General features: G+C 41.1%; 1 protein-coding gene across 1 annotated transcript in view; it reads left to right on the forward strand.

Annotated features, from left to right (window-relative positions):
- Nucleotides 1–4,016: 4,016 nt before the first annotated feature.
- Nucleotides 4,017–27,168, forward strand: part of foxj3 (forkhead box J3) — a 348,227-nt gene continuing 325,075 nt past the window's right edge. The window contains exon 1 of the mRNA XM_061888811.1: nt 4,017–4,296. The gene's annotated coding sequence lies outside the window, so the exon portion shown is untranslated. The remainder of the gene's footprint in view (nt 4,297–27,168) is intronic.

The raw sequence follows: 27,168 nt of genomic DNA on the forward strand, positions 1-27,168 counted from the left end.
ATAGAAGTTGATTTTATTTCTAATTTACTTTTCATGAATATAGAAAAATATTTTGCTGGAAGCCTTTTGAACCAACATTAGCGGCAGCTGTGCAGTTTAACGAACGGAAGACATTCAGTTAACAGACAGTTGCGATAGCCGATCAGATCCCAAGTTTTTGACAGTAGCCCATCTGGGTAGCCTTACGTTGAACATGACTGTGATTGGATACTCACTTGTCACTCCCAAATATTCAATCAGAAGTTGTGAAAGAAGAAAGTGGCACCGGAGCCATACCCGGCCAGCGGAGAAATCAGCGGTACTCACTTTTCTAACCAACAAACTCAACAAAAAAGCAGAGCAAGATGTTGATTAGGTGGCAGATATATACAGTATTTACAAGAAGAGGGACTAGATCTTGTGAAACGAGGTCAGCCAACCCCGAAAGCAAGTAAAGCTGTCCTGGTGGTGAAATGGTTCCACTCGAATCAACCAACTTCGAGCGGTATCAATGGCTTTACAAATGGTTCAAATATACTTTTTCACATTCAAAATGTTTTTTTTTACAATTATTTTAGTTTTGACAGTACCACGTCTGATGCGGGTTTATTGATTTTTAAAGGCGCCAAAAAAAATAGCCCGTTTTTTATTGACAAATTGAGGTGTTTCAATGCCCAGTGGTGTGCCGTCAGGGCCAGCAAGGCCTTTTCTGCTGGCCTAACATAAATCATGATCTTTAATTGATAATATTTTATTTTTAGTTGACTTTCCATAAATATATAAAAGTATTCATCATATTCTCGTCAAGTCGTATTAGTGTCAGGTTCGTCCCTGACAGTTTTGTTATGTTTTAGTTTTTTCCTCTGCATTTGTCTTTGTTTCCTCTGTGTGTGTAGTATTTTCTGTCAGCGTTCTTTTTTTGTCTGTTTCCTGTGTTTCATCCCTGAGTGCTGTGTCCCCTCAGCTGTGGGTGATTGGCACCTGGCCACACCTGGTGTCAATCAGCCAGGTGCTATTTGAACCTGCCTTCCCATCCAGTCTGGGTTGGATTATTGTCGTTGCTGCCTGTCGCGTCAATGCAGCTTTGCGGTAAGCTATATTTGGTAGCTGTTTGTAGCTTACTGTCTTTTGTTCCCTGCTTCCAGTTTTGTTTGTTCTTAGCCAAGTCTTGTTATCCGCCTCGTGCGCGCCTTTTGTTTGGTTTTGTTTTAGTGTGTTGATTAAATCATGTTTATCTACTCAATGCCTGCCTCCTTCTCTGCATCTTGGGGTTCGTCACCAACAAACTTTGACAATTAGGCTCCAATGTTGCTCTTTTAAGTTGGGGCTTTTATCCAATCAGCCTTCTGACCCAACTTGAGCGGCGGCTGTGCAGTTTAACGAATGGAGGACAGTTGCGATAGCCGATGAGCTCACAAGTTGTTGACAGTAGCCTTACATTGAACGTGACTGTGATTGTATACTCACTTGTCGCTCCCAGGCATCCAATCACAAGTTGTGATTTATGAAAGCAGAAAGTGGCACCGGAGCCATACCCGGCCAGCGGAGAAATCATCGGTACTCACTTTTTTAGTCAACAAAGTAACGGAACAAAACATTGATTAGGTGGCAAATATAATTCTTTGCCTGACACTTCTACAAGTGGTATTTTGAGTTCAAATATATATTTTCACATTCAAAACGTGTTTTTACAATTACTTTTGTTCTGACAGTGTAGAATGTGCCTCTTTGCAGTAACACAACAAAAAAAAAAAGTGGCTCTTGGTCTCTGACTGCTTGGCCAACCCTGATTTAGGTTCTGTCAGTATTAAGTGTTGAAATCTACCATCTAGTTAAATCAGTGTATTATTTAAGTTATGTCAGCAGTAAATTTTAAAATACAATACCTGGTTAAATGGCCCTGTGATGAGGTGGCGACTTGTCCAGGGTGTACACGGCCTTCCGCCCGATTCCGTCAGTCCACCCCAGGGCAGCTGTGGCTACAGATGTAGCTTACCACCACCAGGTGTGAATGAATGATGGGTTGCAACTTCTCTGTCAGCGCTTTGAGTATCTAACAATAGAAAAGCACGATATAAATCTAATCCATTATTATTATTATTATTATAGATAGGCACCAGCGCCCCCCGCCACCCCAAAGGGGAATAAGTGGTAGGAAATGGATGGATATATATATATATATATATATATATATATATATATATATATATATATATATATAGCTAGAATTAACTGAAAGTCAAGTATTTCATATATATATACATATATATATATGAAATACTTGACTTGGTGAATTCTAGCTGCAAATATACTCCTCCCCTCTTAACCACGCCCCCGACCTCCCGAAATCGGAGGTCTCAAGGTTGGCAATTATGTCCCTCAGCCAATAAGGTTTTAGGCCAGCGGTTCTTAACCTTATTGGAGGTACTGAACCCCACTACATTAATATGGGCATTCCCCGAACCCTTCTTTAGTGAAAAATAAAACCTTTTTTTTTTTTTTCAAATTTAAGACTAAGTTATCTGTTTTTTTTTACTGGTGCACAAAATGAACTGTGCATTAACATCACCTTGTTCAAATACCCAAACCAACACAGTGCATGAACTCACAAGAAATTACACACCTGCAAATCGGATGAAAAATTTAGAGGGAACATTGTTTGGGGGTATCCATAAAACGCCGATTGGGAGAAGTTTGTATTTACATGATGAGTCGGGTGTGTTTTGACCTCCGTGGCGGAGGCTCCGCCGAACCCTTGAGGCCGACTCACCGAACCCCTAGGGCAGTGGTTCTCAACCTTTTTTTTTTTAAATTCAAGTACCCCCTAATCAGAGCAAAGCTTTTTTGTTTGAAAAAAAGAGATAAAGAAGTAAAATACAGCTCTATGTCATCAGTTTCTGATTTATTAAATTGTATAACAGTGCAAAATATTGCTCATTTGTAGTGGTCTTTCTTGAACTATTTGGGAAAAAAGATATAAAAATAACTAAAAACTTGTTGAAAAAGAAACAAGTGATTCAATTATAAATAAAGATTTCTACACATAGAAGTAATCATCAACTTAAAGTGCCCTCTTTGGGGATTGTAATAGAGACCCATCTGGATTCATGAACCTAATTCTAATTTCTTCACAAAAAAAAAATATTTAACCTCAATATTTATGGAACATGTCCACACAAAATCTAGCTATCAAACTGAATGTTGTATTTATTTTCACAGTTTATGAGCTTACATTCATATTTTTTTGAAGTATTATTCGATAAATATATTTACAAAGGATTTCTGAATTGTTGTTATTTTTAGAATATTTTTGAAAAATCTCACGTACCCCTTAGCACAGTGGTCCCCAACCACCGGGCCGCAGAAGAATTTTTTATTCATTTTTATTAAAAATAAATAAATACAAAATAAATATATATATATATATATATATATATATATATATATATATATATATATATATATATATATATATATATATATATATATAATTTGTTATTAAATCAAGTTAAAAAACACAATATACACTCACAATTAGTGCACCAACCACAAAAACGTCCCTTTTTCATGACAAAAAAAAAAAAAAAAAAAGGACCCCCCCCCTCCCCCCGGGCCGCGGGACAAATTATTAAGCGTTGACCGGTCCGCGGATACAAAAAGGTTGGGGACCACTTTCTCAGCATACCTTCAAGTACCCCCAGGGGCACGCGTACCCCCATTTGAGAACCACTGCCCTAGGGTTCGATCGAACCCAGGTTAAGAACCACTGTTTTAGGCCGTATCACCCAGTCTTATCCCATATAAATAACAGCAGGTAGCAATAGGTAAGAACTTTTTTTTTTCAAAAAATTAGAGTTCTGAAGTACTGTTCAACTGAACTCGCGGGCCACAAGTTGACCCAGAATAGTTCTGGCTCACGACGGACTAGTTTTTGTTGCAGGAGCTGTGACAGGAAAAAAAAGGCGGCAAAAAAAAAAAAAAAGACAGACCTTCAGTGCGCGTCGACGTGCTCGAAAGTAGATCCGGTCGCAGTCGAGGAGAGTCCCGGATGTTGGCTGCGCCGCGGACAGAGAGAGAGGCGAACTCGGGAGAAGGCGGAGAGAAGCAGTGAAGGGACGCCACGGCACCGCAGGCACACACCGGCGAACCTTATCCGGGACAACAAGCGCCGAGCGCTCGGGGAACAACTCCTCGGCGGCCGCGGGCAGGCTAAAAGACGGCGGGAGCAGTTAGTGTAAAACTACCGCGAGGATTTACGGAGACCACCGTCAACAACAACAACGGCAGCGGCGGCGGCGGCGGCTCTTCTTCCCCAGAGTAAGTGAGCTTACAAGGGCATGGAAGTTGAACCGAGGCCCGGGCGACTTTTTCGGGGAAGTGCGGGGTGGGGGTTGGACCCCGGCTGGCTGGTAGGCAGGCCCGGGGTTGACAGCTTTCCGCTTGCCGTGGCAGGGGGGCGCAGGGGGACACCCTCTTTTCCACTCCCTCCTCCCCGCCTCGCTGCCTGGCTTTGCTGGAACTCTCAAGTTGACAGCTCCGGGGCTAGCGGGGTTCGGCGGTGCGCCGTGCCGTGCCGCCGGTGACAACAAGCGGGGAGGGCGGCAACTTTGACAGCGAGCTAGCCGGTGGAAGGCTAACTTTAGCCCGTCCTCGCTGCTTGTTTTTCGGGTTTAATGTAGTGACGTGCCCGCCACAAGCTATCGTTAGCTAGCTGTTTGGTATGTGCAGTAGGAAGTGTGTGTGTGTGTGTGTGTGTGTGTGTGTGTGTGTGTGTGTGTGTGTGTGTGTGTGTGTGTGTGTGTGTGTGTGTGTGTGTGTGCGCCCTGGTGGCATTTGACTCACAGCTGTTGCAGCGTGTTTTCTCTCCACTGTCAATCGTCTTTCTTCCCCTTCATCGCACACCGCGATTGAATTCCTCCCTGAAAGCCGGATCGAAAGAATCCCCTCCCTGCGTGGCGTGGAAGCTCAACAAGTGCAGCCAGCGGCCACTACATTAGGCACACGGGCTGCAGAGTTCCATTGTGCAATTGTCAAGACCAGTGGTTCCCAACCTTTTTTTCAGTGATGTACCCCCTGTGAACATTGTTTTAATTCAAGTACCCCCTAATCAGAGCAAAGAATTTTTGGTTGAAAAAAAGAGATAAAGAAGTCAGTTTCTGATTTATTGAATTGTATAACAGTGCAAATTATTGCTCATTTGTAGTGGTCTTTCTTGAACTATTTGGAAAAAAAATATATAAAAATAACTAAAAACTTGTTGAAAAATAAACAAATGATTCAATTATAAATCAAGATTTCTACACATAGAAGTAATCAACTTAAAGTGCCCTCTTTGGGGATTGTAATAGAGATCCATCTGGATTCATGAACTTCATTCTAAACATTTCTTCACGAAAAAAGAAATCTTTAACATCAATATTTATGGAACTTGTCCACAAAAAAATCTAGCTATCAATACAGAATATTGCATTGTTGCATTTCTTTTCACAGTTTATGAACTTACATTCATATTTTGTTGAAGTATTATTCAATAAATATATTTATACAAGATTTTTGAATTGTTGTTATTTTTAGAATAATTTTTAAAAACCTCACGTACCCCTTGGCCTACCTTCAAGTACCCCCATTTGAGAACCACTGGTCTAGACTAGTGGTTCCCAACCATTTTTTTCCCCCAGTGATGTACCCCCTGTGAACATTTTTTCAATTCAGGGGTCTCAAACTCAATTTACCTGGGGGCCACTGGATGCAGAAACTGGGTGAGGCTGGGCCGCGAGAAAATATTTCTTAAAGGCCTACTGAAATGAGATTTTCTTATTCAAACGGGGACAGCAGGTCCATTCTATGTGTCATACTTGATCATTTTGCGATATTGCCATATTTTTACTGAAAGGATTTAGTAGAGAACATCCACGATAAAGTTTGCAACTTTCGTTGCTGAGAGAAAAGCCCTGCCTTTACCGGAAGTCGCAGACGATGACGTCACATGTTTGATGGCTCCTCACATATTCACATTGTTCTTAATGAGAGCCTCCAACAAAAAGTGCTATTCTGACCGAGAAAATGACAATTTCCCCATTAATTTGAGCGAGGATGAAGGATTCGTGTTTGAGGATATTAAAAGCGACGGACAAGGAAAAAAAAACGCGATTGCATTGGGACGGATTCAATGTTTTTAGACACATTTACTAGGTTAATTCTGGGAAATCCCTTATCTTTCTATTGTGTTGCTAGTGTTTTAGTGAGTGTAACAGTACCTGATAGTCAGAAGGGTGTGTCCACGGGTGTCCTGACGCGCAGTGTCTCAGGGGAGTCGACGGCAGCTTTATGGACGGCACAAGCCCAGCTTTTCTCCGGTAAGAAGTGACGTTTTAACCACAATTTTCTCACCGAAACCTGCTAGTTGACATGTGGTCAGGATCCATGTAGGAAAGTTTCACCTCCAGGAATTTTAAACAAGGAATCACCGCGTGTTTGTGTGGCTAAAGGCTAAAGCTTCCCAACTGCACTGCCTTTAACGTCCTCTACAACAGTGGTTCTCAACCTTTTTTCAGTGATGTACCCACTGTGAACAGTGCAAAAATATTGCTCATATGTAGCGGTCTTTCTTGAACTATTTGGAAAAAAAGGTATAAAAATAACTAAAAACTTGTTGAAAAATAAACAAATGATTTAATTATAAATAAATATTTATACACATAGAAGTAATCATCAACTTAAAGTGCCCTCTGTAGGGATTGTAATAGAGATCCATCTGGATTCATCAACTTAATTCTAAACATTTCTTTACAAAAAAGAAATCTTTAACATCAATATTTATGGAACATGTCCACAAACAATCTAGCTGTCAACACTGAATATTGCATTGTTGTATTTTTTTTTTTTTACAGTTTATGAACTTACATTCATATTTTGTTGAAGTATTATTCAATAAATATATTTAGAAAGGATTTTTGAATTGTTGCTATTTTTAGAATATATTTTACAAAATCTCACATACCCCTTGGCATACCTTCAAGTACCCCCAGGGGTACGCGTACCCCCATTTGAGAACCACTGGTCTAAACCAGTGGTTCGCAACCTTTTTTCAGTGATGTACCCCCTGTGAACATTTTTTAAATTCAAGTATCCCCTAATTAGAGCAAAGCATTTTTGGTTGAAAAAAAGAGATTAAGAAGTAAAATGTTAAGTGAATTATATTTATATAGCGCTTTTTCTCTAGTGACTCAAAGCCCTTTACATACTGAAACCCAATATCTAAGTTACATTCAAACCAGTGTGGGTGGCACTGAGAACAGGTGGGTAAAGTGTCTTGCCCAAGGGCACAACGGCAATGACTAGGAGGGCGGAAGCGGGGATCGAACCTGGAACCCTCAAGTTGCTGGCACGGCCACTTTACCAACCGAGCCATACCGCCCCAAAATACAGCACTATGTCATCACTTTCTGATTTATTACATTTTGTAACAATGCAACATATTGCTCATTTGTAGTGGTCTTTCTTGAACTATTTGGAAAAAAAAGAAATAAAAATAACTAAAAACTTGTTGTAAAATAAACAAGTGATTCAATTATAAATAAAGATTTCTACACATAGAAGTAATCATCAACTGGTGATGGCGTGGCGCAGTGGAAGAGTGGCCGTGCGCAACCTAGGGTACCTGGTTCAATCCCCACCTAGTACCAGCCTCGTCAGGTCCGTTGTGTCCTTGAGCAAGACACTTCACCCTTGCTCCTGATGGGTGCTGGTTAGCGCCTTGCATGGCAGCTCCCTCCATCAGTGTGTGAATGTGTGTGTGAATGGGTAAATGTGGAAGTAGTGTCAAAGCGCTTTGAGTACCTTGAAGGTAGAAAAGCGCTATAAAAGTACAACCTATTCATCATTTATTTATCATTTAACTTAAAGTGCCCTCTTTGGAGATTGTAATAGAGATCCATCTAGATTTATCAACTTAATTCTAAACATTTCTTCACAAAAAAAATAAATCTTTAACATCAATATTTATGGAACATGTCCACAAACAATCTAGCTGTCAACACTGAATATTGCATTGTTGTATTTTCTTTTCACAGTTTATGAACTTACATTCATATTTTGTGGAAGTATAATTCAATAAATATATTTATAAAGTATTTTTTAATTCCTGCTATTTTTAGAATATATTTAAAAAATCTCACGTACCCCTTGGTATACATTCAAGTACCCCCAGGGGTACGCGTACCCCCATTTGAGAACCACTGCTCTATATGACAGGGTTATCTACAGCAGTGTTTTTCAACCTTTTTTGAGCCAAGGCGCATTTTTTGCGTTGAAAAACTCGGGAGGCACACCACCAGCATAAATCATTAAAAAAAAAAAAACTCAGTTGACAGTAAAAAGTTGTTGTCACAATTGTTGGATAGGACTTTAAACCATAACCAAGCATGCTTCAATATAGCTATTGTCTCAAAGTAGGTGTACTGTCACGACCCGTCACATAATGCTGTGACTTATTTGGATTTTTTTGCTGTTTTCCTGTGTGTAGTGTTTAAGTTCTTGTCTTGCGCTCCAATTTTGGTGTTTTTTTCTTTCCTTTTTTTGTGGCATTTTTCTGTAGCAGTTTCATGTCTTACTTTGAGCGATATTTCCCACATCTACTTTGTTTTAGCAATCAAGACTATTTCAGTTGTTTTTATCTTTCTTTGTGGGGACATTGTTGATTGTCATGTCATGTTCGGATGCATATTTTGGACGCCATCTTTGTTCCACAGTAAGTCTTTGCTGTCGTCCAGCATTCTGTTTTTGTTTCCCTGGTAGCCAGTTCAGTTTTAGCTTCGTCCTGCATAGCCTTCCTTTAACTTCAATGCCTTTTCTTAGAGGCACTCACCTTTTGTGTATTTTTGGTTTAAACTTTAGACACTTTTTTACCTGCACACTGCCTTCCGCTGTTTCCGACATCCACAAAGCAATTAGATACCGGCTAATTGCAGACTATAATTACTGGTTTGCAAAAAATATTTTTAACCCAAATAGGTGAAATCAGATAATCTTCCACGGCACACCAGATGGTATCTCACGGCACACTAGTTTGTCGCGGCACAGTGGTTGAAAAACACACAATATGGATATGGATCTATACACTGCTTTGTGTTGCTGTTTCACCCCTCACCACTGTGCCTTTTTATTAGTGGAGGGCTAATGCAAGTCGGATAAATAAAGACAGGATGTCAATGACTGGTTTTCACTCTGATGCTCGATGAAGCGTACACTCCCACATCCATGTTTATTTTTCTGTCATAAAGGGCTTTTTATTTAATTTATGGCGGCGTAAAATGTTTGTGATGAACTGCACCTCAGACTAAGGAGTAAAGGCCGTGAACATGAGTCAGCATATGCAGTGTAAAAGGTCAGACCTAGTTTAGTTTAAAAATAGAATGGCTACAACTCTGCACAGGCACACACGCACACAGCCAGTAATGTTACTTCTGATCCACTCACCTGTTGTAGCTCTAATTGAACTGTTTGCTGCTCCTCGCTTCCCGTTTGCAAACTGCGTGTTTTTGGAAGCAACAACTTGAAAAAGCTGTGTATAAGTATAGCACAGTGGCAGCCTAATAGAAGTGGATAACCGCTTTTTATACCTAAAAGATGCACAAATAGAAATGCATGCACACGCTTTTTGGATGTGTTCCTTTTGAACATAACAATAGCATATTTTATTCTAGTTCTGTAGCTCTACTCTCAATGATGGAATACCTGTTTTATTAATCCTTGTGTGGTGTTCATATTGTTGTTACTCAGCCAGTGTTTGTGGGTCTGATGGACCCCGTTGCATTTTGTGGCTTTTAACGCCTCACAATCAAACACTTTTATGTTAAAATACTAGGGGTGTAACAGTACACAAAAATTTCGGTTCGGTACGTACCTCGGTTCTGGGGTCACGGTTCGGTTCATTTTCGGTACAGTAAGAAAACAACAAAATATAAATTTTTGGGTTATTTATTTAATTTATTTACCAAATTTGCATAATCTTCCACCAAAAATATTTTTCTTAGTGGAATATTTGATGTCAATAATCCGAACCTTGGATAGGTCAATAATTCATAATAACATTGATTTTGATTCAATATTATGTTTTGAACAACGACAGTTTAAAAGAAACAAAAACTGCTTTGTTTTATTAGTCAACGTTGCAACTTTTTCTAAATTACATTTCACTTTTGTTTATATTTTTGTTTATTTTAATAGTATTTTTAGAATGTGCCGTGGGCCGCAAATGGCTTCCGGTGCACACTTTTGACGGATTATAAAAAATAAGATCTGATAAATCTATGGGTAAAAAGCAGAGCCTGGCGACGCATGCCCGTTTATCATAACTCTCCCGCTCTCTCTGTTTCTGCCCCCTCCCTCACTAATGTTGCTGCGTGCACAATTTTTTTTTTTTTTTAACCCCTTCTTAACATTGAAAATACACTCAACCCTAACTTAAAATCCTGGACATTTGAGGCATTTAAGAAACTCCACCCGGACAGCCCCGCAAAAGAGGACATATCCGGCGAAAAGAGGAGGTATGGTCAGTCTATCGTAGCCCGGTCGTTGCTAGCATGCCGTGTGTTGTGCCTCGGTGTGCATTGTTTACACAACGTGCGGTACGCTACTTAATATGTCCGTGTTGAAAATCGTTGAGTACAGCTACGAACCTAACCGAAACCCCCGTACCGAAACGGTTTAATACAAATACACGTACCGTTACACCCCTATAAATTACTGAACAGATGTTTACAATATCCCCAAAAAACATCTGTAATGAAGTGCTTCGAGAGGCTGGTAAAGTGAAGTGAATTATATTTATATAGCGCTTTTCTCTAGTGACTCAAAGCGCTTTACATAGTGAAACCCAATATCTAAGTTACATTTAAACCAGTGTGGGTGGCACTGGGAGCAGGTGGGTAAAGTGTCTTGCCCAAAGACACAACGGCAGTGACTAGGATGATGGAAGCGGGAATCGAACCTGCAACCCTCAAGTTGCTGGCACGGCCGCTCTACCAACCGAGCTATGCCGCTGGTAAAGGAATACATTGTCTCCAGACTTCCCCCCCAAATTCGACCCATAACAGTTTGCTTATCGTACACAGAACATGGATTTCCACACTTCTATTAGCCCCGGGTCCAGTGGACTCATCCATCCATCCATCCATCCATTTTCTACCGCATATTCCCTTTCGGGCTCGCGGGGGGCGCTGGCGCCTATCTCAGCTACAATCGGGCGGAAGGCGGGGTACACCCTGGACAAGTCGCCACCTCATCGCAGGGCCAACACAGATAGACAGACAACATTCACACTCACATTCACACACTAGGGCCATTTTAGTGTTGCCAATCAACCTATCCCCAGGTGCATGTCTTTGGAAGTGGGAGGAAGCCGGAGTACCCAGAGGGAACCCACGCATTCACGGGGAGAACATGCAAACTCCACACAGAAAGATCCCGAGCCTGGATTTGAACCCAGGACTGCAGGAACTTCGTATTGTGAGGCAGACGCACTAACCCCTCTGCCACCGTGAAGCCCGGACATCTAATATAAAATAGAAATGTGTAGGAGGGTGTATGGTGTGTGTTCATTAAATATGTATTCTGATATATGTTCTTCACAGAAAATGAGCCAACGCCAGTGAGTCGCAGTTTGAAAAATTAATTAATTGTATAATTTTTCTTTTCATAAAAATCGAAAACGGGTCCCACAGACTCGAACACCACACAAGGGTTGAATCTAAACTCTTCATCCTTGACATGATACTGCGTTTGACCTGCCCCTGGGTAATGAGCCCACCCGGTGTATACCCCACCACTTAACTGCAGATAGCTTTGGAAAAAAGAAAAAGAGGCTTCGCCACTCATTTATAAAAAATAAGCTCTGCAGAATATCATCCACCTGTTAGCTACAGACGTGGGAGTTTAAAACTGCACTTTTGTTGGATTTTTGCCAATCATTCCCAATCCTTAAAGTATGCAAGACAAGAACACTTTTTTTCTTTTTTATGCATTTTAACTAGGAAATAGATGCAATCAAAAGTCTGCTTACAATGGAGCCGATAGAAGCTGCTCTCTTCTGCCTATAAGGCCCTAATAAAAACATCCAAACACCTCCATTAAGGTTTTATATACATGCTATAAGTAGATATGTAATGTAATTGGCACATTTATAACATTTAATATTTACGTATTTTGATCATTAATTTAAAAAAGCATCACTACGTTTGAAGTGAATTATATCGATATAGCGTTTGTTTTTTTGTTTTTTTTTAAACTACATCACTGATTACAACTCTGCAGACTTCATGACAGCCAACAAACATAATAAAACATCAATTACTGTACAATGTCTGCTGTCATTAGGATGCCGACTGATGGAATGTTGTTCTAGTCCTGTTTGGATGAAGACTCATAGTCCTCAAAGAAAATGTGGGTGTAACAATATAAACACGCACGGTGCCGCTATGAATAGTTTCTCTGCATTCGCGCTTATGATAACAAGATCAGAAATATTTGGTTAGTATTCAAATCACGAAATGTGAATGTAGTATTGTTGGCACTTTTTGGATGTTTTATTTTGTTAGGGTTTATGGACGGAATAGAGGACCTCCCATTGGCTCGGCTCTACGCAGACTGTTATGTACATGTATTTACGAGTTAGAATGACTTGTCATGTTTTTCATAATGATTGTGAACGATAGACAAAATTCCCAAAAAAGTGCAGTTCCCCTTTAAGTTTGATCTTTATTTTTTTTGTGTGCGATTAGGTTAATGAGTGAAAGGTTGTTAGCATTGTAGCTAACATAGCTATGCCAACATTTGGGTCCTCCTGTCCCACTCCTTACTTGCATTGTTGTATGGTGAATATTGCATCTATTTCATTTTGGGCTGCAACCATTCATTGATTACAAAAAAGCTTTGATTTATATTCTGTTTTTTCGATTAGTCGTTTAAAAAGTACAAGTAATACAAATTGATGAAATTCGAACCGCATTGAGGTGAGTTTTAAATACGCAATCGTAGATTCAGCAGGTGGTGTACTCTGATGTGTGAGAGGTTTTATGTGTTTATATCTATGCACATATGTCAGAAGTACAATTTCAATGTCGATGTGCATTTATTAGACAAGAAGAATGAATGTTTTTGCAAGCAGAAAAATAGTTGTTTATTTCAAGTATTTTCCCCAAAATACGCATTGAGGCTATCCATTGTGTTTTATGATACGATTAATTACTCGATTTAGGGAACAAACTCATCGACAGATAACTCGATTACTAAACTAATCGATAGCTTCAGCCTTGATTACGTTGGACAAAAGCAAAGTTAAAATGTACATGTAAAAAGTGGATACAGCACACAATAGCAGTCGTCCTATTAACATTAAAACTACGGACAGTCAAGACTTTGAAGGGTTCCGATTGGGTGGTCGCGGGATTAGGTCTCTGCGTTTTGCAGATGATGTGGTCCTAAAGGCTTCATCTGGTCGAGATCTTCAGCGCTCTCACTGGATCGGTTTGCAGCCGAGTGTGAAGCGACCTGAATGAGAATCAGAACCTCTAAGTCCGTGTCCATGGTTCTCTCCCGGAAAAGGGTGGCGTGCCATCTCCGGGTTGGGGAGGAGACCCTGCCCCAAGTGGAGGAGTTCAAGTACCTAGGAGTCTTGTTCACGAGTGGGGGAAGAGTGGATCGTGAGATCGACAGGCGGATCGGTGCGGCGTCTTCAGTAATGCGGACGTTGTACCGATCCGTTGTGGTGAAGAAGGAGCTGAGCCGGAAGGCAAAGCTCTCAATATACCGGTCGATCTACGTTCCCATCCTCACCTATGGTCATGAGCTTTGGGTCATGACCGAAAGGACAAGATCACGGGTACAAGCGGCCAAAATGAGTTTCCTCCGCCGTGTGGCGGGGCTCTCCCTTAGAGATAGGGTGAGAAGCTCTGTCATTCAGGAGGAACTCAAAGTAAAGCCGCTGCTCCTCCACATCGAGAGGAGCCAAATGAGGTGGTTCGGACATCTGGTCAGGATGTCACCCGAACGCCTCCCGAGGGTGGTGTTTAGGGCACGTCCAACCGGTAGGAGGCCACGGGGAAGACCCAGGACACGTTGGGAAGACTATGTCTCCTGGCTGGCCTGGGAACGCCTCGGGATCCCCCGGGAAGAGCTAGACGAAGTGGCTGGGGAGAGGGAAGTATGGGCTTCCCTGCTTAGGCTGCTGCCCCCGCGACGCGACCTCTGATAAGCGGAAGAAGATGGATGGATGGATGGATGGCTACAGAAATAGAAAACAGGTTGTTGAAATTACTTGTTAGGAAAGCAAACTCTCTAAATTCCAACATCGAGGCTAGATTTTGTACAACATAAAACCAGGACACATAAAAGACTTTTCTTATACCTGACTTTCTTGGCTTTCTTCAGACAGCAAACCCACCGACAGCAGCGCCTCTTCCGGTCGCAGCCATGACGTGACACTCCATTTAACTTAATTGCTCTGCGACACGATTCATCAACAATCCATTTTGACGGATTTCTCAAGTGCCAATCAGTTTAGCGACTAATCGATGGCTATTTCGGCAAGTCTGACATTCGTGACGGCTCATTAAGTATGCAGCATGTGGCCCCGTCTCCTCACCCAGAGCCTTTTTTTTTTAATTCCTCTCCTTGTTGAAGGGATTATTCAAATGGTCATACGGGAGGTGCACTTTCCAGAGTCCTGGTGGTAGTTGTGCCCGTGGCTACATGCATACTCATCACTGAGCGTGTGTGTGTAAGGTTGGACAGCATCCAACAGGTACCTTAATGCGGCAAAACCCTATTAAACCGCCACATCTCAGCCCTCAGGCTAAAATGCTATTGTGTTACGTGATTGGCAGGCGGCAATTTATTCATGAGGATGTCAATATTTCTTTATACTGCATCTTGTGTCGTGCTGATGCCGTCGCTAAAAGACCTATGCTTCTTTTGTTTTTGTTGTTTCTACAAAGCCAAAACTGTCACATTTAAAATTCTGAATGTGTAGCTCTGTTCACAGTATAGCTTCTTTTTTTCTTCTTTTTTTATTGGATTTTTGACATAAACAGTCCAGAAATACAATTAAACACATGTCAGATGTTCTTTTTTTTCCTCCCCCAAACAAGTAACCCACACACATTTTGTATAAACAAAAAAAAAAATCTAGAAAAAAGCCAAAAGACATGCATCAATGTGATGAGGTGGCGACTTGTCCAGGGTGTACACCGCCTTCTGCCCCGATTGTAGCTGGGATAGGCACCAGTGCCCCCCGCGACCACAAAGGGAATAAGCGGTAGAAAATGGATGGATGGACGTGCATCAATCAATCAATCCAACTTTATTTATAAAGCGCTTCCATCCATCCATTTTCTACCGCTTATTCCCTTTTGGGGTTGCGGGGGGCGCTGGCGCCTATCTCAGCTACAATCGGGCGGAAGGCGGGGTACACCCTGGACAAGTCGCCACCTCATCGCAGGGCCAACCTTTTTGGCTAAGAGAGCCATACATGCCAAATATTTTAAAAAGTATTTCCGTGAGAGCCATATAATACTTTTTTTTAAGACTGAATACAACTAAATGAGTGCGTTTTTAAGTAAGACCAATATTTTTAGAGTATAAGTCTCTTATTCTTTTTAATAACATTATTATTCTGAAGCTAACCAACAATAAATAAAATATTTCTTACCATTAATGCGACTTCTTGAACAGGTGCGGTAGAAACCGGATGGATGGATTAAAAGGCATTAGAATGTTTTATATTTTGAACGTTATTTTTGACACTGTGATTACCAGCGGAATTATTCATTACTTACCGTTAAGCAATGTCAGCTAAGATTTATCTGAGAGCCAGATGCAGTCATCTGGCTCTAGAGCCATAGGTTCCCTACCCCTGTTCTACGCGCAATAATTTGTTTCGGAAAATGTTGACTTTGATTACACAAAATCCTTGAAATTGTTCCAAATGTGCCAGTACTGAGGCCGACTAGAGTGGAAGCCATGCATACTAGAGTAAACATTGCAGTGCGTTAAATGTCATGACGTCATGTCCGCATGCGGGTAAGATTGTATTCACATTAGAAATCACATTTTTTTTTTGTAATCTGAATGGCCACTAAAAAGATCGGATTTGACCAAAATATCCGAATTGGACATCCAACCCTGCAATGTGAACGCAGCCTTTGTTGCAGTTTGTTAAAGGCCTACTGTTATGAGATTTTCTTATTTAAACGGGGATAGCAGGTCCATTCTATATGTCATACTTGATCATTTCACGATATTGCCATATTTTTGCTGAAAGGATTTAGTAGAGAACATCGACGATAAAGTTTGCAACTTTTGGTCGCTAATAAAAAAGCCTTGCCTGTACCGGAAGTAGCAGACGATGTGCGCGTGACGCCACCGGTTGTAGAGCTCCTCACATCCTCACATTGTTTATAATCATAGCCTCCAGCAGCAAGAGCGATTCGGACTGAGAAAGCGACAATTTCCCCATTAATTTGAGCGAGGATGAAAGATTAAAGTAAAGCACAAAAAAAAGAAAAGGTGACTGCTCCAGGGGGCGGAAGTGGGACCGTTTCAGATGTAATTAGACACATTTACTAGGATAATTGCTTATTGTTTTAAAAGTGTTTTAATGAGATTGTAAAGTCATACCTGAAAGTCGGATGGCTGCGGTGAACGCCAGTGTCTCTCAGAGAAGCCGAGGAGCCAAGATCACAGCTGCCTTTTTGAGCTGCAGGAGGAAGTCCCATAAGCCACTGAAGTCTCCGGTAAGAGGCAACTTAATATCACAATTTTCCCATCCAGAAACTTGCTGGTTGACATAGAGAAACATGTTCGCTTGTCCGCTCTATGTTAAAGCTTCACAACAAACAAAGAAACACCGGCTGTGTTTCGGTGCTAAAGGCATCTGCAATCCACCAACAGCATTATTCTTTATAGTCTCCATTATTAATTGAACAAATTGCAAAAGATTCAGCAACACAGATGTCCAAATTACTGTGTAATTATGTGATGGGGCTGGTCTAATATGTCCCCTCCAACCCGAGACGTCACGCGCACGCGTCATCATACGCGTCATTATTCCGCAACGTTTTCAACAAGAAACTCCGCGGGAAATTTAAAATTGTAATTTAGTAAACTAAACCGGCCGTATTGGCATGTGTGGCAATGTTAATATTTCATCATTGATATATAAACTACCAGACTGCGTGGTGGGTAGTAGTGGGTTTCAGTAGGCCTTTAAGCTTCAGACTGATATTCATGTCATGGATTTGCGGGTTGTTGGGATTCTTTATTTGGGCTTAGGTTTTATAGATAAATCGCTGTGAAACTGTAATTAATAACTTATTTATTTATTTTATATCAAAAATAATAACAAAATACCTGCTCAGTGGCCTTGTGGTTAGTGTCCGCCCTGAGACTGGAAGGTCGTGAGTTCAAACCCCAGCCGAGTCATACCAAAGACTATAAAAATGGGACCTATTGCCCCCCTGCTTGGCACTCAGCATCAATGTGTGGAATTGGGGGTTAAATCACTAAAAATGAATCCCGAGGGTGGCCATTGCTGCTGCTCACTGCTCCCCTCACTTCCCAGGGGGTGTATATGAGGATAATTTCACCACACCTCGTGTGTGTGAGACTATCGTTGGGACTTTAACTTTTAACTTACAATCTCTTAGGGATATGTGATTTTATACATTTTTGGTTGTAAAATGAATCATGCGTAATAGTGATCATCGTGAAACTGTGATTATCACTCAGACTTGAATTGTTCAGTCAAAATCTTTAATTCTTGCATATGTACTTTTAAGCGGGCTGAGATCCATATTTTAAGTGGTTTCTGTAAGATTATATGGTGTGTAGCGGGATTCCAATGATGAGGGCTTTCACACTTGATCAAATGAACTGTACTAGTCGAGCAAAAGCACCAGAGTTCTTTTTAAGCAAACCTAATGTGACAATTGTGAAGGCAACCTTCGTTTCTGTAGCCGTGACGTCAAAGGATAATGATTTGTTTTTTCCTTCAGACCCTTTTTCCTCCCCCAAAGATGATCTTAATTAATGATGTGACAATTCACTATATTGCATTATTTTTTTAATATATATCCATCCATCCATTTTCTACCGCTTATTCCCTTTCGGGGTCGCGGGGGGCGCTGGCGCCTATCTCAGCTACAATCGGGCGGAAGGCGGGGTACACCCTGGACAAGTCGCCACCTCATCACAGGGCCAACACAGATAGACAGACAACATTCACACTCACATTCACACACTAGGGCCAATTTTAGTGTTGCCAATCAACTTATCCCCAGGTGCATGTCTTTGGAAGTGGGAGGAAGCCGGAGTACCCGGAGGGAACCCACGCATTCACGGGGAGAACATGCAAACTCCACACAGAAAGATCCCGAGCCTGGATTTGAACCCAGGACTGCAGGACCTTCGTATTGTGAGGCAGACGCACTAACCCCTCTGCCACCGTGAAGCCCTTGAAAATGAACAATTCTCAAAGTGTGCACTTTTTCTTCAGGCAAAAACCTTGACCGATCCTTTACCATTCATGTTATTCGACAGCCCCATTTTTTGTTTTTCTGCCCAGCTGGGCGCTTTAATCTAATTTTGCTGTAAATGAATGAATTTTTAAAGAGGTCCTCGCTCGATTTGAGGGCTGGATGGGGGGCTTGTGGTGGTGCTGGGCGCCTTTTGATATTCAAACAAGCATCTTCTCCATCCAGCATAACTCACTCCCTTCTCATGGGACGGAAATAGTGAACTTACTGAAGCACGGCACTTGAATTCATACTACATTGAATCCGTCTGCAAATTATGGCTTTCTAGTGTGTGGGTTCTCTACTCAACTGCAGAGCGTATCAGGCGGGTAATCAGCCAGAAAGCCTTTATTTTTAAATAATAGAAATGCATTTTTAAATTCATGTGTATACGCATACTATTAAACTATTGACACCTTTGTAAGTTATTACGACTTTACTATAATTTAATATCAACTCATTGGCCTTGTGGTTAGAGCATGGGTGTCAAACTCTGGCCCGCCGTATTACACAGCAGCGGTGCCGCTGTAACACCGCAATTTCTCACACTTGCCAATCCTCCTGAAGTTCAGTGCCCCTCCCGAAAATCTCCCGGGGCAAGCGTTCTGCCGATTTCCACCCGGACAACAATATTGAGGGCGTGCCTTAAAGGCACTGCCTTTAGCATTCTCTATAACCTGTCGTCACGTCCACATTTCCTCCATACAAACAGCGTGCAGGCCCACTCGCTTAATATATGCGGCTTTTACACACACATAAGTGAGTGCAAGGCAAACTTGGTCAACAGCCATGCAGGTCACACTGAGGGTGGCCGTATAAACAACTTTAACATTGTTACAAATATGCGCCACACTGTGAACTCACACGAAACAAGAATGACAAACACATTTCGGGAGAACATCTGCACTGTAACATAACATAAACATCACAGAACAAATACCCAGAACCCCTTGCAACACTAACTTTTTTGGGACGCTACAATATATTTTGATATTTACCTCAAAAGGCTGCAAATAGAAAAGAGGCATTAAATTTGTATTTAAATTGTATTTGTTATGCCATTGATTATTTTTTGATTATTATTATTATTATTTGAAACTCAATTTTGCATGTCACTATAAAGTTACTGTATATAAGCCATGCAAAACTTGTTTGGGTCCCTATTAAAAGGTTAATTTGTTCAACCTTGGCCCGCGGCTTTGTTCAGTTTTACATTTTGGGCCACTCTGTATTTGAGTTTGACACCCCTGGGTTAGAGTGTCTGCCCTGAGATCGGTAGGTCGTGAGTTCAAACCCCAGCCGAGTAATATCAAACACTATAAAAATGAGAGCCATTACCTCCCTGCTTGGCACTCAGCATCAAAGTTTGGAATTGGGGGTTAAATCACCAAAATGATTCCTGAGCGCGGCCACCTCCGCTGCTTACTGCTCCCCTCTCCTCCCAGGGAATGGAACAAGGAGATGGGTCAAATGCAGAGAGTTTACATATGAAATTTTTTATTTTTATTTACATAACCTAAAATTCGAAGTGGTTATATTTGATTTAAAGTACCAGTAGAGTGGAAAAACAAGTTGACTTTATATGCTTAATTGTGTTTCATTGTGTCCTTTAAACCTTATCCAATTGTATTTACAACCTGCAAAGTATGTGAAAATACCGTCTTAAACATCACAAAATGACACAAATTCAGTCAGCCATTTTGATTAATCCGCTCTGAACGTTTTCGGTCATTTCCGTAGATTGACGTCACTGGAGTAACACTTCTGCACAGTGAACATAGTATCCGCTCAGTCGTACTGGAAATACGCAAAAATTAGAGAGAGACGTGCTGTCTATAATTCACAATCCTTATATAAGACGTCAACACACGTTTTCTCTTTTGTATGCATCCTAAGTCGTCTATGTCCTAAATAAATAAATACATAACATTGTCCTTCAATGTGGGGTCTTTATTCGGCCCACAAAACCCTCTAAATAATCATCCAAAACTGCCAACTATATACATATCGCGTTGTTGTTATTATAAGCGCTAACGCAGACAAACTATTTTTAGCGGCAGATTGATAACTGTGAGCTGGCCTCGTCAATGTCCCTCATCGCGTCTCTGTCGTCAAAGTAATTATAGATTATAAATCATGCCTCTCATCTGGATATTTGGAGGATTTAGCCATAAATCTATAAGTTGTTCATCCGTGACATTCAATTCATACCCGGAGATGGAGACACACACACACACACACACACACACACACACACACACACACACACACACACACACACACAACCGAAGACCTTCGTGTGCATCACGATTAATTCTTCATATAAACGGGAATATTTGGACATCCTATCAGTCGTCATCGAAGTAAGAGCAGACTTTGTACAGTAAGATATTGTTTTACTATGTTTGTAGTATGTATTTCTCGATTAGCATTCAGTAATACTGTTATTTGATGCTTAGTGTCTCACTAAAGCTAAATCTGTTTAGCAGAGCCTCTAAAACTTGTAGCTCATCCTCCCTATATTCAGAAACGATATAAGGTTCTGGATCATAATTTTTCCCAAAACAATCGTTAGTTCTCACAAAGTCTGAATGATTTACATTATTGTTGGTGATGACGGGAGCTGTGGTTCCTACCTTTACGTCACACGATCCGTGTCTGGCTAGCTCATTATCTCTCAAAATGGCTCTGGAATTTCCGGGAAATAAATACTATTTTAATCCAATCCATGTACTTGCAAACTTGGTAAGTCTTTCAGTGTCATAAATCATATATAAATGATAATAGCTTCACTATAGAGGCATCTTGTTTTTTCACTTTACCGGTACTTTAAGATTATGACCATAGGCTATTGTGCAGGTCATAGGCCTGGGTAATAAATCAATTTCATCAATTAACTCAAGGTTTTTGTTACAGATAATTTAAATGTTTTTCGCATTACAAATTCAGAATCCAAAGAATTCCGCCCTCATTTCCTTGGTGGAATGTAGGGATGTAAAAATAAACGATATAAAGATCAATCACGGTAAAAGCTCCCGGCAGTTGGTATTACCAAAATTATTGTAAAACTGTTATTGAAATCTACACTTATCTAAGAACCAACTCGCTAGCTTGACCGCTAACATGAAAACAGGAGACATTAACATCTTTCATCTTTCCCCATTAAGAAACAACAACCTCTGTGAATGTTGTCTGTCTATCTGCGTTGGCCCTGCGATGAGGTGACAACTTGTCCAGGGTGTACTCCACCTTCCGCCCGATTGTAGCTGAAATAGGCTGCAGCGCCCCCCGTGACCCCGAAGGGAATAAGCGGTAGAAAATGGATGGATGGATGGATACCCTGATCTAAGGTTATATAAACACATTACTGTCAAAGCAACAAATATATTTAATTATGCCGACTGAACCTACAAGCTGTGCTCTCTTAGACCAGAGTGATTGATCTATACTTGGAGTAATATGACACATACTGTAGATCAGGGGTCTCAAACTCAATTTACCCGAGGGCCACTGGATGCTGAGGCTGGGCCACAAGAAAAGATTTCTTAACATTTTTTTTGCATACTCCTCAACATGTCGAGTTGTATAATGACATTTCAAATTGTATCCATTGTGCACCGCAACTTTCTCTGTGCAAATAAGACACGTCGGGGTTCCCCCGTGCTAAACAAAGAAATATTGCATCTCCCACTTTTCCTGGAATTGTCTTTGCTCATCAATAACCTTTATCCTCACTGCAGGCTTTGAAAAAGACATGTTTGGGGTTGTGGAATATATTTGTATTCAGCCGACGCACGGAAAATAATGTTATTTCCGCAATGTGTGTCTTTTCCTACCTACAGCAGCACGGCGGCCGGCGCAAAAAAGTGACGAGGTCATATAGAAATATATGTAGTGTTCATCGTGTGAGGCAATGCAAATTAAACAATAAAAAAAACTAACGGTTTGAATTGGTCCAGGTAATCGGGGACTGTTATTACTGACGGACAGGTGTTGCGGCGTGATTGCAGCCGGGCACGTAAGACAACCCTCATCTCCATGGCAACGTCTCTGTCGCTTTCACTCATTTGCCGCTTTTCCACTAATGCAGGGGTAGGCAACCCAGAACGTTGAAAGAGTTATTTTGGAGCAAATTAACACAACGCTTTCAAGCACCATTCACATAAAACTCACAGGCCGCACTAACATTAACTTTCATATTAAGGTGGGGGCCGCAAAATAACGTCTCGCGGGCCGCAATTGGACCCCGGGCCGCGTGTTTGAGACCCCTGCTGTAGATAATACTCTATTGATTCCTTCAGGAGAGTTCCCTCAGGAAAATTTGTGGCTTCAACAGGAAGTGATCACATGTGACGTCCCCTAAACTTTGTCATAATACCCCCGCACCTCTCTAAAACCTTTACAAATTAAAACGGAAAAAGAAAAACATATTTAAACATTCATATAAAAATAAGATGGCTTTAAGAAGCCAGAACAATGTACCATTACCATGATAACAAGCATGAAGAGAGTGGTCATCAAAGCAGTCGTTATGCTAAAAATGCGGATTGGAAAAGCCTTAGTATATCAAATTAGTATAAATACAGACTACTCCTAGTGTAACTTTATATTTATTTGTGTACAATCCACAATAATATTTTTTTTTTACAGAAGTGTTTTATTGAAGACATAAGTTTTTAAGTTTATTTTTCTGAAAATAATTCCATACTAAATCCAGTTTGTATTCAAAGAATATCTTTTTTTTTAATAAGCATTTTTTTTTTCCCGAAAAAAATGATTTAGTGTATGTTTGCTTATTTCCTTTCAAAGCAGAAGTTTTTGATTGAATAAAAGCAAAACTGGTTTTAAAATATATCTGTATTTTTTTGGTTTCTCGTAGGGAAAAATCAGATTTTATTCATATTTTGTTGGTTATTTTCCTATTTCCTTGTACGTGAAATTAAATTGCTTTGCTATTTTGTTGTAAACCTTTTCCCTCTTTAAACTCTGGTGTAAAGTTGAGATGTTGAATGTAATTGCACCCTCTTTAGAATTATATTTTTATTGAAAAAAATAAATTGCCTAATTTATTTAAGTAATTAATTTGGACATTGCATCCATTGGAGAGGAGGCCACTATTTATAAAAAGTGCGCTATTTTATCGTAATGTGAGGAGCTTTTTATTCCCCCATAGTGGCTCATTAATCTGATCTATTACCACTACTGCACTGAGTCACTTAACAGCTTATTGGGAATGTAAAAAAGAAGAGTAACGGGGTGGTGGCACTGATGCCCTTAAAGTGTCTTTTTGTGATTCATTCCATCCTAGTCGTTGCAAAATGCAAAATGACTCATTAAGTGTGGCCCACATCACGCATGTTTTGCTGGATCCCATTTTACCTTCTCAAAGCTTAAGTAGATTAGCAAATACATTTTATGTATAAAAACTTTAATCTATACAGTTTCCCGCAGGAATGGAATATACAATATCTGTGCCGCTGCGTTGCATCAGAGCACAAAGTTAAAATGTGTTTTTGTAAAGAATAGGGAAGAATAGAAGATTAAAATAAAATAAAATAAAAAATCGGTCTTAGCCTGGGCCCTGTAGTGAGTGTGCAGACAGAGGCCAAGGGAAAAATAAAAAAAAACAACAACTCATAGCCATAGTACACATCCCTCTTCCATGTGTGTAAGAGGGAAACATCAAACATTAAAGAACACAGAGGACATTAAAGACATTAAAGCAGCAGATACAACCAGACACTTCTACATACAGCTATGAATAAAAAGTAAAAGAAACATATACACTGTGGTGGCCTCTGCGGTGTTCCACGCCATCGTCTGCTGGGGTGGAGGGAGCATGGCCAGAGACAGGAGCAGACCCAACAAGGCAACCAAGACAGCCGACTCCACTCTCGGCCAGTGTCCAGTCCGCATGGATGAGCGAGGATACGTCCAAGGTGACTGAGGTGTCCGACACCTGCTCACCCAGTCAAGACACCGCGAAGCCTCTCCGTCCCAGTAGCTCAGTGCTAGCTCCACAGTCCTGTCCCCTCATCCGCATCTCCTCCAGTACATCCAAACAGACTCTGGTGTAGCAGAGACCCAGCAGCCGGTCTCCATGGCCAAAAGGCTCCCGGGAGGCAGATCCAGAAGTCCACAAAAAAAAGCACCACAGAGGTCACGAAAGTGCCACCCCTTGTCACACAGTCCCAAAGGGTCCCGGACCAAAATGCAAAAAAATATAATAACACATGAAAACAAGACGGAAACACAAAAGGATGACACAAGAGCACAGAGCTCCTGCCTACAGAAGCGCCATCTTGGAAAAAAAAAAATATATACACTGTATATGTGTGTGTGTGTGTGTGTGTGTCTATATATAGATGTATGTATGTATGTATGTATGTATATGTATGTATTAGGGGTGTAACGGTACGTGTATTAGTATTGAACCGTTTCGGTACGGGGGTTTCGGTTCGGTGCGGAGTTGTACCGAACGAGTTTCCAGACGGACATATTAAGTAGCGTAGAAAATATTCAAAATGCCGGACATTTGAGGCATTTAAGAAACTCTGCCCTGACAGCCCCGCAAAAAAGGACATGTCTGGTGAAAAGAGGATGTATGGTCAGTCTATCGTAGCCCGGTCGCTGCTAGCACCGGACATGTCGTCTTTTGCTAGTATGCTAGCAGCGACCGGGCTAGGATAGACTGACTTTACGTCCTCTTTTCACCGGACATGTCCTCTTCTGCTGTCAGGTCAGAGTTTCTTAAATGCCTCAAATGTCCGGCATTTTGAGTTATGGTTGCGTGTATCGGCTGGGGACATCTCTGCGCTGCTGATCCGCCTCCGCTTGGGATGGTTTCCTGCTGGCTCCGCTGTGAACGGGACTCTCGCTGCTGTGTTGGATCCGCTTTGGACTGGACTCTCGCGACTGTGTTGGATCCATTATGGATTGAATTTTCACAGTATCAAGTTAGACTCGCTCGACATCCATTGCTTTCCTCCTCTCCAAGGTTCTCATAGTCATCATTGTCACCGACGTCCCACTGGGTCATTATTGTCACCGATGTCCCACTGGGTGTGAGTTTTCCTTGCCCTTATGTGGGCTTACTGAGGATGTCGTAGTGGTTTGTACAGCCCTTTGAGACACTAGTGATTTAGGGCTATATAAGTAAACATTGATTAATAAACATTGATATCAACAATGTACGTTCAGGGTTAAGAAGGGGTTAAAAACCAAAACAAATTGTGCGCGTAACAGCAGCATTCGTGAGGGTGGGGCAGAGAGCGAGAGAGTTATGATAAACACACATGCGTCTCCAGGCTCTGCTTTTTATCCATTGATTTATCAGATTACATTTTTTATTATCAATAGCAGGAGTGTCAAAAGTGTGCCCCGGAGGCCATTTGCGGCCCACAGCTAATGTTTTAAAGGCCCTAGGCACATTCTAAAAATACTATTAAATTAAACAAAAACATAATAAAAGCGAAATAAAAAAGCCTGGGGGACCCCTGGTATAGTCTTATAGAGTAATTGCAACGATTAACAAACTCTGAAACAAATGCAAACATAGAACGCGTCTCTGGCGACTGTCACAAGTGGACGGCTCTTTGGTTCATCATGAATAATCCTGAAATGACCACTTGTGTTCTCACTCGGCTACTCTTTCCTTGATGAGGAGCATAATGTGTTTGTTGTTTTATGCTGACTGGAAGCAGCAATGCACCTGCTTTTTAGAAAGTCACCCACCTGTAGCGGAAATGAACTCAAGGTAGGGCTGGGGCAATATATCGATATATTTACGATATATCGCGAGTTTGTCCTTGTGCAATATAGAAAATGACTATATCGTAATATTCGAGTATACGTTCTCACGCAGGACTTTTAGCTGCGGGCGTACACTTCAGGCTCTCCTCGCAGACAAGCAGGGGCACATTCGTCACAAACTTTCACGTCCCACGTCACATACACGCCCTCGCAGGGCAGAGAGCTAGCGGCGTGGCTAACGTTAGCTGCTAACGTAGCCGTACGAGAGAAAGATGCTGCGGATCTGGTAACAAATGAAGGAAGATTTTATTCCCAATAAAAACAGCGGGTTTCCATCGTCCGGCGATGGTTCGGCTTCAAGTAGGAATACAGTTGTGATCAAAATGATTCGACCCCCACACAATTTTGGTGTTTTAGCAAGTTGGACATTTATTCCGTATTTTGTTTATAGTCATATCAAATAAAGATATGTCAAATAGACAAATGCAACTTAAATTGTAACACTGTATTTGACAAAATACCAAAAAAGGACATTTTTCTTAATATCTCATTGACAAAAGTATTCAACCCCCTATTTACATGCATCTTTAGTACTTAGTAGAACACCCTTTGGCAGTAATGACATCCTTCAAACGTGATACATAAGCGGACACAAGCTTCTTGCAAGCATCTACAGGTATTTTAGCCCATTCCTCTTGGGCAAAGGCCTCCAGTTCATTCATATTCTTGGGCTTGCGTGCTGCAACTGCCTTCTTCAAGTCCCACCACAGCTTTTCTATAGGATTTAGGTCTGGCGACTGTGAAGGCCACTCCAGAGTCTTCCAGCCCTTCTTCTGCAACCACTCTGATGTTGATTTGGAGGTATGCT

This window comes from Nerophis ophidion, linkage group LG02 (genome assembly GCF_033978795.1).
Source record: "Nerophis ophidion isolate RoL-2023_Sa linkage group LG02, RoL_Noph_v1.0, whole genome shotgun sequence".
Classification (NCBI taxonomy): Eukaryota; Metazoa; Chordata; class Actinopteri; order Syngnathiformes; family Syngnathidae; genus Nerophis; species Nerophis ophidion.